The sequence below is a fragment of the Sus scrofa genome, chromosome 10 (assembly GCF_054392235.1).
Source record: "Sus scrofa isolate SSC_HxYL_T2T_F1_AM1 chromosome 10, Sscrofa_HxYL_maternal_Yorkshire_Landrace_v2.0, whole genome shotgun sequence".
Taxonomy (NCBI): Eukaryota; Metazoa; Chordata; class Mammalia; order Artiodactyla; family Suidae; genus Sus; species Sus scrofa.
Genome location: NC_139392.1, coordinates 24,881,049 through 24,894,222, shown reverse-complemented (window position 1 = coordinate 24,894,222; position 13,174 = coordinate 24,881,049). Strand labels below are relative to the sequence as shown.

The 13,174-nt window shown below is 32.9% G+C and overlaps 1 long non-coding RNA gene across 3 annotated transcripts in view; it reads right to left on the bottom strand.

Annotated features, from left to right (window-relative positions):
- The window catches only part of LOC110255654 (uncharacterized), a 163,951-nt gene that overhangs the window by 135,913 nt on the left and 14,864 nt on the right, over positions 1-13,174 (bottom strand). The window lies entirely within an intron of this gene.

The window sequence follows — 13,174 nt, the reverse complement described above, 5'->3', positions numbered from 1 at the left end:
GAAACAACATCAGAGGCTACACAAAGTAGAAGAAACAGATTTGCTAGACTAGGCCAGCTAAATTACTGAACAAGAAATCAAACACACAGAAATTCATGGGGTTATGGAAACCAGCAACCAGTGCTGATTATAATATATTACCTAAAATGTTCACTTTTTACCAAAAAATATGAAATATTCAAAGAAAGTTTGAACCATACACAGGAAAAAATATAGACAACAGGAACTGTCTTGGAAATGGCCTAAATGGTGGACTTAGAAGATAAAGATTTCAAATCAGCTACTATAAGCATAAGAACTAAAAGAATCCAAAATTAAAGAATTTTCAAAAAGGTATGCATAACAATGTCTCATCAAGCAAATACTACTAAAGAGAGAAAGAAATTATGAGAAAAAACCAAATGGAAAGTCTGGCACCGAAAATTATAATAATTAAAATGAATTATTCACAAGAGGGTATGAAGAATAGACTTAAACTGGCAAAAGAAAGAATCAATAAACTTGTAAATAGATAAAGATGCAATCTGAGAAATAGAAAACAAAAGGAATGCATAAAAATGAGCAGAGCCTCTGAGAAATGTAGTAGCATACCAATATTTGCATAATAGGAGTACCCGGAGAAAAAGAGAGGGAACAGGAAAATATTCAAAAAAGTGGCTTAGAATTTTTCTTAATTTGATAAAAGCCACTAATCTGTACATCTTAAAAGCTCAACAAATGTATACAAATGTATATAAAAGCACAAAGATCCATACCCAGACACATCATAGTCAAATGTTGAAAACTGAAAATAAACTGAAAAACCTTGAACACAGAAAAAGAAAAACTCTTCATGTACAGGGGAACCCCAATATAATTAAAAACTGAATTCTCATCAGAAACAGTAGGTGCAAAAGACAAGCGCTGGAATAAAGAATATTATATCCAGCAAAACTATCTTTTAGAGATGAAGCCAAAACTGAGAGAATTCATTAATTGCAGGCCTGTCTTATAAGAAACACTAAAGAAGGTTCTTCAGGCTGAAAGAGTATTTCAAATTCACATTAACAAAATAGAAATTAGTAAAGATAAGAATGTAAGCAATTTTAAAAGAGAACATAATGGCATGTTTCTTCTGTTATTTTCTCTTTTAAAGAATTATTGTTATTATTATTATTGTTAGTATTTTATTTTTTTATTTTTATTTTTTGGCCATGTCTGTGGCATGTGGAAGTTGGATCAAACCTGTCCAGGGGAGTTCCCGTCGTGGCGCAGTGGTTAACGAATCCGACTAGGAACCATGAGGTTGCGGGTTCGGTCCCTGCCCTTGCTCAGTGGGTTAACGATCTGGCGTTGCCGTGAGCTGTGGTGTAGGTTGCAGACGTGGCTCGGATCCCGCGTTGCTGTGGCTCTGGCGTAGGCCGGTGGCTACAGCTCCGATTCAACCCCTAGCCTGGGAACCTCCATATGCCGCGGGAGCGGCCCAAGAAATAGCAACAACAACAACAACAACAAAAGACAAAAGACAAAAAAAAAAAAAAAAAAAAAACCTGTCCAGGGAGCGAACCTGCACCTTAGCAGTGACAGCACCAGGCCCTTAATCCACTGTGACACAAGGGAACTCCTTCTCTGTTTTTTAACTGATTTTAAAATAAATGCATAAAATGATATCTATATGATTGTACTACTGGGTCTACATCATTATAAATGTAATATATTTAAAATACATGTATTAAATAACATAATATAATGTTATATTTAATATAATGTAAAATATAACAGCACAAACGATATGGGAACACAGCTATATAGGAGTAGGAAAGTGACACCAGTTGGTAATTTGAAAAGTAATAAATGAAGAGAAGAAATGCTGAGCAAGGTTAATACAACAAACTCTACAAAGATATAGTTGCCCTCCTTTACTTTTCAGATATTTTAGGAGACATACAATTATGTAAAATAATAGAGAGAACATTAAGTTGTTGGGTTTGTAACATATATAGATATGTTTAACAATACTGATACAAATAGAGGGAGAAGGAAATAAAGGAGTAAATTTTAAATCTCATTAGAACTAAGGATAAATCTGAGATAGATTATATTAAGTTAAGATGTATGTTTTTCTATTTTTTTGCCTGGGGCAAACAATAAAAAATTATTTTTATGTTAAAATTAACAAAGGAATTAAAATAGTATACCAGGAAACAGTCAGATAATGTGAAAAGAAACAGTAAGGGAAGAACAGAGAGCAAAAAGATATGAGACGTTTGAAAAACAAAAAGTAAAATGGCCCAATTATACAATATAAGCCCAATTATACAAAAAGCCCAATTATACAATAGTAACGGTAAGTGTGAAAGTTTTAAATTTAAATTCCATCAAAGGTAGGGATTGTCGGACTGGATATAAAACAAGATCCAATTATACACTGTTTATAGGATACAAATTTTAGTTTAAAAATGAAAATATTTTGAAAGTAAAAGAATGGAAAATTATAGACTATACAAGTGGCAACCCTAAAAGAACTGGAGTGCCTAATCTAATATAAAATAATATACCTTAAAAGAAAGCATACAAAAATTAAAAGTTAAAAAGAAAGAAAGAGTTACTAAAGATGAAGAACGGCATTGCATCATGAAAAAAAAAAGGCCACTCCATTAGGAATATGTAATCATTATAAACATATATATGTCCAACAACAGAGCTCCTAAAGACATAAAATAACATCTGACAGAACTGAAGGGGTAATAAAGACAATTAAAAATAGTTGGAGACTTTCATAACTCACTTTAAATAATGAATAAAACAACTCTTTAGGACATCTGTAAGAATACAAGACTTTAAAAACACTGCAAACCAATTAAAAAAAAGAGACATATATAGAATACTCTACTCTGAAGAATGCACATGTGGAACATTATATCCAGGATCAACCACATGATAGGCTGTAAAACAAGTGTCAACAAATTTAACAATACTGAAGTCATACAAAGTATGTTCTCCCAATCCAATGGAACTAAATTGGAAATCAGTAACAGAAGGCAATTTGGAAAACTCACAAATATGTTGAAATTAAACAATGAGCTCCTAAATAACCAATGAATCAAAGAAGAAATCACAAAGGAAATGAGGAATACTTTCAAATGAATAAAAATGAAACCCAACCTGTCAAAATCTGTGGATTAAAACAGTAGAGAAAATGAATAAAATTAAAATATATTAATTTTAAAAGACAAACTAAAAAATGATTAGCTAGTGTGACCATACCAAAAGAGAGAGGTCTCAATTACTAAAATCAGAAATGAAAGAGTGGATATCAATATTGCTTTCCTAGAAATAATTATGATTATAAGAAAAAACTATGAACAATTGAATATCAATAAATGAAAAAGTTTTGATGAAGTAAATCCTAGAAAAATATTAACCAAAACTAACTCAATAAGAAACAACATTTAAATAAACTTATGATCAGTAAAACAAACTGAAGAAGAAATTTAAAAACGTCAGCAAAGAGAGTCCCAGTTCTAGATGGCTTCACTGGTAATTTTTATCAAATCTTTAAAAAAATATGGCACCAGTATTTCACAGGCTCCTCTGGGGTGGAAAAAAAACAAAACAAAACACAACAAAACAGGAGAAAGGGAAACACTTCCAAAATATTTGGAAAATAAATCTAGCAACATAAAAATAAAAGAAAATTATACACCATGGCAAAATGGGATTTATTTCAGGCTGATTTATCTAATCACTTGGATGAAACATGATGGAGGATAATGTGATAAAAAGAATGTACATCTATATATATGTATAACTGGGTCACTTTGCTCTGCAGCAAATACTGACAGAACATTATAAATCAACTATAATAAAAATTTAAAAAAATATGAAAATTAGTTATAACATTAATAAAGGATACACACATAATTGTGTCAATAACATAAAAAAATTCCAATACCCTTTCCTGGTAAATAGCCTCAAAAACTATGAATCAAAAGAGTTTTCCAAAGTGATAAAGAACATCTATGAAAAAACTAACAGCTAACATATTCAATGGTGAAAGATGGAATGCTTTCCCCATATGATCAGGAATAAAATAAGCATGTCCACTTACACAACTTCTATTCAGTATTTTACTAGAAGTTCTAGCCAGGGCAATCAGGCTAGCAATGAATGTAAAAGATTCATGTTGGAAAGAAAGAAATAAACTCTATCTCCATTTACAGATGACATGATCTTGAATATGGAAAATAAGGAATTCTCTAAAAACTATTAGAACTAGTAAATAGGTTCAGCCACGTTGCAGGATATACAATCAATGTATACAAATCAATTGTATTTCTACACATTAGCCATAAGCAATCTGAAAATGATTATTCAGAAAAGTCCATGTCCAAGCAAACAACCTGTCCATCGACAGAGGAATGGATACAGATGTGGCACATATATACAAGGGAATATTACTCATACATAATAAAGAAGGAAAGAATGCCATTTGCAGCAACATGGATAGACCTAGAAATTGTCATACTAAGCGAAGTGAGTCAGACAGAGAAAGACAAATATATGAGATCGCTAAACTATGGAATCTAATAGAAATGATACAACAGAACTTACAGAAACATTCAAAGATTTCAAAATCAGACTTACTAAAGGGGAAACATGGGGCAGGGAAGGGATAAATTACAGTATTGGGACTGATATATACACTAAAATATAAATATGTAGGATAGAGAGGAATAGGGACCTACTGTATATCATAGGGAAATACTGTGTGGTAACTTACATGGGAAATGCATCTACAAGGGATTGGATATATAGTTATCTGATCACTTTGCTGTATGCCTGAAATTAATGAACTTTGTAAGTCAACTATACTATAAATACCCCAATAAAATTTTTAAAAATAGAAGATTCCATGTCCAATAGCATCAAAAGAACAAAATACCTAGGGATAAATCTAACAAAAGAAGTATAAAATTCGTACTCAGGAGACTATAGAACATTGTTGAAAGAAATTATAGAAGACCTAAAAGAATGGGAAAACATCCTGTGTTCATGGATCTTGACTTCAGATGTCAAGATGAAAATACTCACCAAATTGGTCCATAGATTCAACATAATTATCAAAATCTAGGCTTTTTTTTTTTTGCATAAATCTAAAAACTATTTCTAAAATTCATATGAAATTGCGAAGGACCTAGATTAGCCAAAACAATCTGCAAAAAAGAAGAACAAAACCGTAATGATTTCAATTATAGCATTCAAAATTGTAAGGCTTCATCATTTCAAGACTTTTTCCAAAGCTAGAATAATCAAGGCAGAGTGGTGTTTGGCATAAGGATGGACACACAAATTGATGAAACAAAATTTAGAGTCCAGAAATAAACCATTATCTTTATGGTCAATTGATTTTCAACAAGGGTATCAAATGGTTCAATGGGGAAAAATAATCCTTTCAACAAATTGTGCTCAAATTACTGGCTATCCACATTCAAATGAATGAAGATAAACCCATTCCCATACCATACAAAAAAAAATGATTCAAAATTGATCATAGGCCTACATGTAATTGCTAAAACTATAAAACTCTTAGAATAAAGTATAAAGAGTAAATCTTTTTTTTTTTTCATTTTTATTTTTTGTCTTTTTGCCATCTCTTGGGCCACTCCCGTGGCACATGAACGTTCCCAGGCCAGGGGTCGAATCGGAGCTGCAGCCACTGGCCCACGCCAGAGCCACAGCAACGTGGGATCCGAGCCGTGTTCACAACCTACACCACAGCTCACGGCAACACCGGATCATTGACCCACTGAGCAAGGCCAGGAATGGAACCCGATATCTCATGGTACCCAGTCGGACTCGCCAACCACTGAGCCATGATGGGAATTCCAGGAGTAAATCTTTATGGTCTTGATTTAAGTTATGATTTCTTAAATACAGTACTAAAAGCACAACCTACCAAAGAAAAAGTAGATGCACTGGATTTTATCAAACTAAAAACTGTTGTGCAACCGAAAATACCATAATATTAAAAAAAACACAAGATAGTACAAAGAAAACCCACAGAATGGGAAAAAATAGTAAATCATTTATCTGATAAGGGACTTGTATATAGAATATATTTAGAACTCTTGCAACTCAACAATACAAAGACAACACAATTTTAAAATGCACAGAGGATCTGAACAGACATTTCCTTAAGCAAGATATACAAATGGTTCTTAAGCACCTGAAAAGATGTTCAACATCATTAATCAATAGGGAAATGAAAACCAAAAGCACAGGATATACCACTTTACACCAGCTTGGATATTTATGATCAAATAGGTAGAATTATGTGCGAGAGAGGAGGACAAACGAAAACTCTTATGCACTGCTGGTAAAATCGTGCAGCTGCCTTTGGAAAATGGTTTGACAGTTCTTTAGAATGTCAAATATAGTGTTACAGTAGCAATTTAACTCCTAGGGATGTGCTGGAGAGAAATGAAAACCTATATTCATACAAAATCTTGTATGTGAGTATGTATAGTACAAGTATTCATAATTGCCAAAAAGTGGAAGCAATCCAAATGTCTATTAATTATGAATGGACAAATAAAATACTATATATCTATATCTATCCACAGATACACCATGGAATATTATTTGGCCATAGGAAGGAATGAAGTACTGATCCATACTACAGCATAGATGAATCTTGAAAACATTATGCTAAGTACAAGTCTGTCATTAAAGACCAAAGGTGGTTTCATTCTGTAAAATAGCCAGAGTAGACAACGCTCTAGAAACTGGTAAATGGTTCCCAGGGATGGGAGATAGGTGACTGCTAATAAGTATGGGGTTTCTTTTGGAGGTGATGAAAATATTCTAAAATTAGATTGTGATGACAGTTGCACAACTCTGAGAATATAACAAAAATATTGGATTATAAACTTTTATAATTTATAAAACTAACTTTTATCGTAGGTGAATTGTATGGTATTTGAATTATATCTTAATAAAGCCGATAAAAAGACAGGGTTGCAGTATTTCAACCAATCTCAATTGGAAGAATTTCTAGTAAATTACCAGACTCAACTATACTAAATACTGAAAAGTTATGGGTCAATAGATAGAGAAGTAATGGAAAAGTTCAGATTTGGTTCATGGCTCTGAGAATGGAATTATGCTTTCAAATTTATTACAAGTTAACATCTGTCTTTACCTATAAATGTCAATGAAAACTTGTGGTAAGTTTTAAAATCAAATCTACCACTGGTCTTACTCCAAAAGTTGCTAGTCTGCCAAAGGCCAAAAAAACACCCTGTGTTTAGTCTCATTATGCAAGGCCAAAGGAGAGGCATGAGAAATTAGTTTTTTCTTCCTTGCTGTTCCCTCATCCATTTTTCCCAAAGGGCAAGTTTTTAATGTATATTTAGATGGCGACTGTCTACATAAAGAAAAAACAAAGACATTCTATGAAATATGCAAATAATCTAATTTCCCAATCAATTGCTTCTGTATGACTCTTTTTTGGTTGTTTTTTAATAGAATACTCACTTCGAAATATCACAGAATTAGTAAAATACATTTTGGGTCCCAAACAAGTTATTTGCTCTTCTGTTATAGGGTTTAGTTTTTAGACATTACTATACTTTGCATATTAATTAGGCATTACTATAGTTTGTATTTTCCGAAGAAAAATAACAATTATCTGAACACAATTTTGTTTTCAAAGTGGATTTGAAGAGTCATTAATTGGACTTCAAGATAAATCGATTTAGGAGGACAAGATGGGATATAGAAATACATCTTGGGAAATGGTTCATGACATCGAAGGAAATAATAACTAGTATGTCCCCTTGGAAATGGACTGCAGACACTCGATGTCTGAATAATATTATACATCTGCAATTCTCAGCCCCACCACCTGAGACTCAATTTCTCTGCCATTATAAACACAGCTGTTATATGTTTGCTTCAACTGTTAAAAAATAAATATATCGTATTGGCTATTGATGCATTGCTATTAATGCTGCTTTTGTAAAGTAAATGGCCTTATTTGGCAAAATACTTCAGTGGCCAACAGATAGGTTGACTTGATTAGGAGATGGAAATATTGTAGCCAGAACAAGTAGTTAAGTGAAGGCAGAGGGTAACCAGGGGCTTACTTTGGGGCATCAGTGCCCCTGCTCATAAGGGGTGTGAGTTAATCCTTATTACTTCTTCTGATAATTAGTATTTATTATTTTAAAGAGCATCTCCCCCTTTGATAATTATGAACAATCCTAGGACTAAAGTAATACAAGAGAATGAAGGAATTTATAACTGGATGCATATCAGGAAAAAACAGTTAGGGTCTTCTTCTTTCCGCCTTTCCACTACGTTTACATATTCGGATTTACATTGACCAGGGAAGAGTGAATTCAAAATAGCAGTTTTCAGTTTCCTTCGTTTTACCCAAACTCCAAAATCACTTTAATTTTCTACGTTGAATTTTCTATTTTCTAATTTTCTATACTGAATTTTTGTATTTCTCAAAACGAACCATATAAATCCCAAATAAAACGAAAAATGATAAACTCTGCCTTTTGTGTATGTTTTTGCATAATTCAGCAGAGGCTGGCACCCTATAGGGGAAATTTCAGGATAGCAACCAGGACAACTCAGGTATTTTCTGAAATGTTAGGTCCATTTTTTTTTATCAGAGCCAACTAGATTTATATATACAATAAGCAGAAACTTGAGCCAACAAGTTTGCTATTTGTTCATTGTGTAAACTGGAAAACACGATGTATTTAGATGAATACACATCATTCTCGCACTACCTCCATCTGCATTAAAAAAAAATGCATCATGTAAAGTTTTATTTAGAAAGAAAAAGACATTTAATTGTTGTTATAAAAACAACACAGGTGAATGCTCCTGCATGAATAGAACAATTAAACAGAATGAATTATCTAACTTTTGACACTCTGATACTATAGGAAAAGCTTTATATTTGTACTTTGTCCCCAACTAAATTTGTTGGCTGAGATGGCAAGATGATGTGACCTGCGAGGAATACAGAATTTGAACCTCGACTGTTTTTAAAAGTAAATATTTTATACAAAACAAGGAAAAGAAGATCTGTGCAAACATTGCAGTCTTGCAATGGTTGCAGGCAAAGGCTTTGCAGTAACATCTACTGGGTTTAGTCCTGTTTGTTCCCTCAGGCGCTGGCTCTCTCGCATTTTTAAGGTGTAACTGCAATGAACCCAGATGCTTAATCTCTAAAACTGTGTAATAATGTGCCTGCTTCCTAAAATGATTATGAAAATGAAAACTTTAAAACCTACTTTAACCATTTCTATTATTACTGAACTCTTCAGCAAAAAGGATTACTGAACTCTATTCTGCAAAAAGGATACAATTAAGTGTCAATAAAAGCACTTAATAACTTTACACTATTTCTACAACTATAGACAGTAATCCCAAAGTGAGGTCAAAAGAAAAATGCATTAGATAGATGTTATTTATGTTTAAAGATGGAAAGGTTATAGTAATTAATTTTATCAGAGTATGCCTATTACCTGCTTATTCAAGAATCGACTTATAGGTAGAGATGCTCTTTAAATTGTATGGAAGAAGGAGTTCCTGTTGTGGCTCAGTGGGAATGAACACGACTAATATCCATGAGGATGTGGGTTTGATCCCTGGCCCCACTCAGTGGGTTAAGGATCTGGGGTTGCCTAGCTATGGTGTAGGTCATAGATGTGGCTTGGGTCCCATGTTGCTGTGGCTGTGGTGTAGGCAGGCAGCTGTAGCTCCAATTCAACCCCTAACTTGGGAACTTCCATATGCTACAGGTGCAACTAAAAAGCAAAAAAAAAAAATTGGATGAAGGAAGATTTTACCAAAATACACATCGTTGTTCTGAAACGTGAGACATGTTCCAAAACATGAGACAGCATTTCAGCGTTATGCTTTGGCTGTTTAAGCAAAATCATCGACAAAAAGCACGGAAAATGTGAAAAATATATCACTGAAGAGACCAGGAAGAGGACCCTTGACTACAGGATGACACCTGAGACAAGAAAAAGAAGTATCACCATTTGACCTCAGCTGGGGGCGGGTTCACTGGGCAACTCAATTTTTCGCCACCTGCGCGTGTCCATCTATGACAATGAAAGTGTCACAGGCATAGACTTTGGGGGTTACAAATAAGTTTTATTAAGAAAGCTATTTTTATTAGATTTATCAGAACTTTTTTTCATACACATGATTTTATATTCACATTTGAAAAATTTGGTAGGCTTTTTTCCTTTTCTCTTGTTTTATCAAGATGTGGATGTTTTTCTTTTTTTGAGTGTAGTTCTGTGAATTTTTACAAATATGCAAGCACAATCAAGATATAGAACAGTTACCACTCCTCAAAAATCCCCCCATGCCCTTGTATGGTCACTCTCTCCCCTCATTCCAATTTCTGGCAACTGATTGGATTTATGTCCTTATAGTCTTGCCCTTTCCAGAATGTCACATGAACTGAACCCTATGGTATGAAACCTTTAGAGTCTGCCTTCTTTCACTTAGCATAATGCACCTGTTATGCACATTTGAAATGGACATAATTCATTCATATTGTATACATAGCAGTAGTTTGTTTTTGCTGAGTAATAGTCCATTGTATAAATAGTCACAATTTTTTCCATTCTCCATTCTCCGCATAAAGGACACTTTTTTTGTTTCCAGTTTTTGGCTGACATGGGTAATGCTATTACAAACACTGATGTGCAGATGTTTATGTAAATGTAAGTTTTCATTTCTCTAGAGTAAATATTGAACAATAAGATTGTTGGATTATACGATTAGTGTACACTAATTTTACCATAAATTGCAAAACTGATTCTGTAGTAGCTGTACCATTTTGTATTTCCACCAGCAATGTTTGAAAACTCCAGTTGCTCTAAACATCTTTGCCAGCATCTGCTATTGACAGTTTTTATTTGTTTGTTAATATTCCCATACTACTAGACATGTTGTGGTATCTCATTGTAGATTTGGTTTGCATTTCTTTAATGACTATTAATATTTAGAATTTTTCATGTGCTCATTTACCACTGATATATCTTCTTTTGTGACGTGTCTATACAAATTATTTTCATATTTTTAAATTAGATTTTTTGTTTTCTTCCTATTGTGTTTAGAGCACATATTCTAGACATAAGTTCTTTATCAGATATGTGAGTAACAAATATTTTCTTCTTAAATGTGGCTTTATATTTTTGTTCTCTTAATAGTGTCTTTTGAAGAAAAGAAGTTTTAAATTTTGATGAAGTCCAACTTAATTGTTTTTCTTTTTAGCAAATGCTTTTACTCTTGTATCTAAGAAAGCTTTGTCTAATCTAAGATCTTGAAGATTTTCTACAATTTTTCCAAGTGGTTTTATGATTTTTGATTTTTGGTTTAGAGCTGTGATCCATATTAAGTTGAGGTATGAGTATGGTAGAAAGTATGAAATGATGTTCATTTAAAAAATTCAGGGAATATCCAATTGATACATCATAATTCGTTGAAAAAACTATCCTTTTTCCATTGAATTTCCTTTGAGCTTTTATTAAAAATCCATTTATCATGTATATATGTGGATCTGTTTCTAGACTCTATTCTGTTTTGTTTTTCTATAAATCTTTACCTTTATCAGTGTTACATTATCTTGCTTACTAAAACTTTGTAATGTATCCTAAAGAATTGAGGTTTGAGGTGGTGTGAATTCTCCAGCTTTTCACATCTACAAAATTGTTTTGGCTCTTCTTATTCTTTTGCCTTTTTATGAATATTTGAATTAACTCATTAATTTCTAAAACTGAATTTATTATTGAATTTACATAGACTCCATAGGGAACCATGGTAAGAACTGGCATACTAATGTTACTGGGTTCTCTGATTTGTGAACATAGTATGTCTCTATTTATTTAAAACTTCTTTGATTTCTTTTATCATTATTTTGTAGTTTTCTGTATACAGATTTTGCACAGAATTTGTTAGATTTATCCCAGAGTATGACATATATTTGATGCTCTTTAAATTTCCCACTATTCATTGCGGGTACCTAGAAATATCATTGATTTTTTTGACTTTTTATCCTGGAAATTTTTTAACTCAATTAGAAAGTCTAGTAGCAATTTTGTACTTTTTTTAAATTTCTACACAGACAGTTATTTCTCTACAAAGAGATAATTTTATTTCTTACCAATTCTTCTGCCTTTTATTCTCATTTTGTTTTCAGATTGTGCTGCCTAGGACTCCCATGCAATATTGAACACGAGTAGTGAAAGATGATGTATATACTTTTTTCTTGGCTTTATTGGAAAATAATTGTCTTCCACAATCAAGTATGACATTAGCTGTAGGCTTTTTGCAAATATTCCTGATCAAATTCAGGAATCTCCGATTTTCTTATTTTGCTGACTGATTTTTTTTTTTTTTTCCAGTGGATGTTGAATTCTGTCAAACGTTTTTTCCTCTTCTATTAGGTTGAATGTTTTTTGTCTTCAGGTGTTGATATGGTGAATTATGTTAATTAAGTTTTAATGTTGGACTAATCATCTATTCCATGATAAATCCCACTTGGTCATGAATATTATCCTTTCAATACAAAGATGGATTTATTTTATTTATTTTATTTTATTTTATTATTTAATTTTTTGGTCTTTTCGTCTTTCTAGGGCCACACCTGCGGCATATGGAGGTTCCCTGTCTAGGGGTCCAATCGGAGCTGTAGCTACCAGCCTACACCGCAGCCACAGCAACGTGAGATCTGAGCAGCATCTGCGACCTACACCACAGCTCTTGGAATGCTTGATCCTTAACCCGTTGAGCCAGGCCAGAGATCGAATCTGCATCCTCATGGATGCTAGTCAGGTTCGCTAACCACAGAGCATGATGAGAACTCCCAGTTTGCTAAATTTTAGTTTGGAATTTTTTTATCTATCTTCATGGGAAATAATAATCAGTAGTTTTATGTATTTGTATTTGTTTTTTCTCACTTTAGTATCCGGTTAAGTCTCTCCTTGGTGAATGGCTTGAAAATTATTATCTTATCTCAAACTTATGAAAGAGTTTGTATAGAATTGGTATAATTTTTTCCTTAGATATTTGATGGAACTAACTGGTGAAACTATATAGGCCTGGGGTTATATTTGGGGATGTTTTAAACTACAGATGCAATTAGTTT